This window comes from Salvia splendens, chromosome 16 (genome assembly GCF_004379255.2).
Source record: "Salvia splendens isolate huo1 chromosome 16, SspV2, whole genome shotgun sequence".
NCBI classification, from domain to species: Eukaryota; Viridiplantae; Streptophyta; class Magnoliopsida; order Lamiales; family Lamiaceae; genus Salvia; species Salvia splendens.
Genome location: NC_056047.1, coordinates 22,039,452 through 22,043,340, shown reverse-complemented (window position 1 = coordinate 22,043,340; position 3,889 = coordinate 22,039,452). Strand labels below are relative to the sequence as shown.

Genomic DNA, 3,889 nt, shown 5'->3' with positions numbered 1-3,889 from the left:
AAACAAGACCCCGTAGAATGAGTCAAGTCGGTATAACTCAATAACATTATCTCTTGAAACTGCTCGTCTTCCACGATAAGTTGGTGCAAGTTCCTCCCATGAGGATTGACTCTGAACTCATTGAGACAATATACGAGCAGCTATCACAATTGCAAGGGGCAGCCCCTTACAAGCTTTTGCAATATCCTTTCCCATCTTCTCCAAATCAGATGGACATTCCCTTCTGCCAAATAGAACCGCGGCAATATATTCGCCGCTAAAATATCAGTGGCGGAAATTTTTCAGCCACAGAAACGTAGTGGCGGATTACCCACGGAGTGAAATTCCGCCAGTAAAATTTAAAATAGTGGCGGATCTTAGGCCGCCATTATTAGTGGCGGAACTAGTTTCCGCCACTGAATTCCCGCCACTAACATATAATGCTATTTAGTGGCAGAATGCATCCGCCACTATAATTTTATACAGATCTTGATTATATTTATTTCATTGTTTATCCACCCTATTACGATAATTTTTCAACAAATCAATACATTTTTTATAATAAAATAGCAATAGATACACGAATGCTCATTTATTACTCATAACACCAACGTTTAATAACAAAATTCTAAAACTTAGTTAATAACAAAATAGCGAATTAACTATTCATGTCGCTTCTCAGTCTGCTAATTCTAAAACTTAGTTAATAACAAAATAGTAATTCATGAAGTGTAGTGTCAGGTAGGCGTCATCATACATACACTCTCCAATAGAGATCATGAAGTGTAGTGTCAGGTAGGCGTCATCATACATACACTCTCCAATAGAGATCCCCTTTTCATTTGCCTGTTTGTCAAAGATAATAAAACAAATATTAATATAAATAATGAACTTGATTTATTACCTGTTTGTCAAAGATAATAAAACAAATATTAATATAAATAATGAACTTGGTAAATTACGTACATATGTCACTTACCATTTCATAGTCAGAGATCTTTGAATCACTTCCAAACAAAATTACTCAAAACCTATAACTTGCGAAATATCACCAGTGAACTTTTTTTTCATTTTTAAGAATCGTTGCACAGTTTGATATTCAACCAATCACATACATCCATGTGGACTCCGAACAACTTGTACGTATGAGCTCAAAGTGTAAATAAATATGATTTCATTAATCTAGGCACTATTGTATCACACTGAACATTCTAATAAGAGGGCATAATCTTAAACGCAGAAACTTATAAAACATTCAGAGAGTAGTGCAATATCCTAATCATACCTGCTTCATAAAAAAATGGTGTAAAAACAGCCAGACAAACGCATACACTAATATCTTTTCCTGCAAAAATGTAAATGAAAAAAGATGTAAGCAAATGCTTTAGCAGTTGATGAAATTCCATCCAAATCACAATGTATTAAATTATCATACAAAAACAATGTCATTACGGAATATGAAGAGAACGAAGGAACTGCAAAATGCATGTGTGTAGAGATTGATTGACAACTAGATAGAAATAAACAAGGCAAATATAGGAAGAAGCGAAGCATAACAGCGTAAGCCATAATGATATATTACCATCGTTACATCTTTACATTGAATGCAACATGAGAGCGCTTACCGTTGCAACAGCAGATGAGGAGTGTATTCCCCTGTCTTAACAGCGGATGGAAGATTCTTTAACAAACTAAAACGGTCAAATTTAGCGTCCTGTCAAAAGAAGAGCAAAGGGAAAACTGTCAATGTCAAGATAGGAGGAGAATATGATATTATTCAGTATAATATGCAGCAGGTTGGAGGGGCTTCCATGGCTGCAAATTAGGACATCATTAAAATCGGTTTGAGATTTATATTCACTAATCCACAATGCACATTTTCAAAAAAAATCAGTTTTTTACAACCCCACAAAATCACAACAAAATTTTAGGTTTTCTCATCCTGCTTTCTCCAACTTGATCTGTACATTCTCTTGAATGGTGTATTAGGCATGGATTAGGGATAGAGAACGAACAAGAGAGATTGTAGAATTGATACTTTGATGATTTTTATTACTGCATAGACTACCCTTTAAATAGGGTTGATACATGTATAATTATGATATGATATCAATCAAATATCAATCTTGCTATTCTATTCTTGGTGTAATATTGTGGAGCATAATTGGTGTTATTCTTTGATATCTTTTCCTTTCTTAACACTCCCCCTCAAGTTGAGTGGTGGGATCTCCAAAGCTCAACTTGCCAAGTATGGTCACGAGGCTTCTTGAATTGACGGCTTTGGTGAGGATGTCGGCTAACTGTTCTTCGGACCGGACAAATGGTAGTTCCACAATTCCACTTTCCAATTTTTCTTTGATGAAGTTTCTATCGACTTCCACGTGCTTGGTTCTATCATGTTGTACTGGATTCTCAGAAATGCAGATTGCTGCCTTGTTGTCGCAGTATAGTTGACTCTTGTCTTGTGTGAGTCCAATCTCGTCCATCAACCTCCTAAGCCATAAGATCTCCATCAACCCACTTCTTATTCCTCGGAACTCAGCTTCCGCTCTTGATAATGCCAACACTTTTTGTTTCTTGCTCCTCCATGTTACCAGATTTCCTTCTACAAATGTGAAGTACCCTGCGGTTGACTTCCGATCAATTGGATTACTTGCCCAATCGGTATCAGTAAACCCATAAATTCCTCGGTGTTCATTCTTTCTGAACATTATTCCATGTCCAACTGTTCCTTTGAGGTATCGCACGATCCTCAACGCAGCTTCATAGTGGTCTTTTTATGGTCGGTGCATGAATTGACTTACTACTCCTACTGCATATGCAATGTCTGGTCTAGTGTGAGAGAGATAAATGAGTTTCCCTACCAGTCGCTGGTACTTTCCTTGGTCTGCTAATTCAGATTCATCAGAGATCTGTAGCCCGTGGTTCACTAAGATTGGTGTATCGGCTGGTTTGCAATCAATCAAGCCTGTCTCCGCTAGAATGTCGAGTGTGTATTTCTTCTGTCGTAAGAAGATTCCGCCTTTAGACCGTAGTACTTCTATTCCCAAGAAGTATTTAAGGTTTCCCAAGTCTTTCATTTCAAATTCTTGGAATAAGCTCCCCTTTAGCCTCTCTATCTCTTCTGTATCGTCTCCCGTGATAATCATATCATCTACATAGATAATCAGGCATGTGATTTTGTCATCTCGCCTTTTCACGAACAAGGTATGATCGGAGTTGCTCTGCCGAAATCCGTACTTGTTCATGGCTTCTTTGAATCTTCCAAACCAAACCCTCAGAGATTGTTTGAGCCCATAGAGTGTTTTCTTTAGGCGGCATCCTTCCCCTTTTGCAAATCCTTCCGAGAATCCCTGGGGTGCTTCCATGTACACTTCTCTTTTCAGCTCCCCATGTAGAAATGCGTTTGTTACATCAAATTGGTGAAGTGGCCAGTTCCTGTTGGTAGCAACTGAGAGTAGCACTCGAATGGTATTCATTTTTGCTACAGGTGAGAACGTCTCATCGTAGTCAACTCCGTAAGTCTGCGTGTAGCCCTTGGCGACTAATCGCGCCTTGTACCTCTCTATAGAACCATCTGGCCTTCGTTTGATAGTGAACACCCACTTGCATCCAACTGCTTTTTTTCCGTCTGGGATTTTGCATTTCTCCCATGTACCGTTTCTTTCTAAGGCTCCCATCTCTTTCATCATTGCCTCTCGCCAGTGTTTGTATCTCCAAGCCTCTTCCACAGTACACGGGATCTCCTCTTCTTCATATAGGGCGGCCTCGAATGCGTGCGCCATCTCTGAGAGGTGTCCCCTCGCCAGGTTCACGACGGAGTATTTGGCTTTCTTGCCGATGAATTCGGGGCTATATCGTTTTGGCGGAACCCCTCTATTGGCTCTTGGTGGAAGTTTGTATCCTCCAA

The 3,889-nt window shown here is 39.1% G+C and overlaps 1 long non-coding RNA gene across 1 annotated transcript; it reads right to left on the bottom strand.

Annotated features, from left to right (window-relative positions):
- Positions 1 to 763: 763 nt before the first annotated feature.
- LOC121771370 lies at positions 764 to 1,682 on the bottom strand. Its single transcript, XR_006044010.1, has 3 exons — positions 1,605 to 1,682; positions 1,265 to 1,324; positions 764 to 825 (listed from the first exon to the last, which is right to left on the bottom strand). It is a non-coding gene; the product is annotated as an uncharacterized LOC121771370 (long non-coding RNA).
- Positions 1,683 to 3,889: the final 2,207 nt, after the last annotated feature.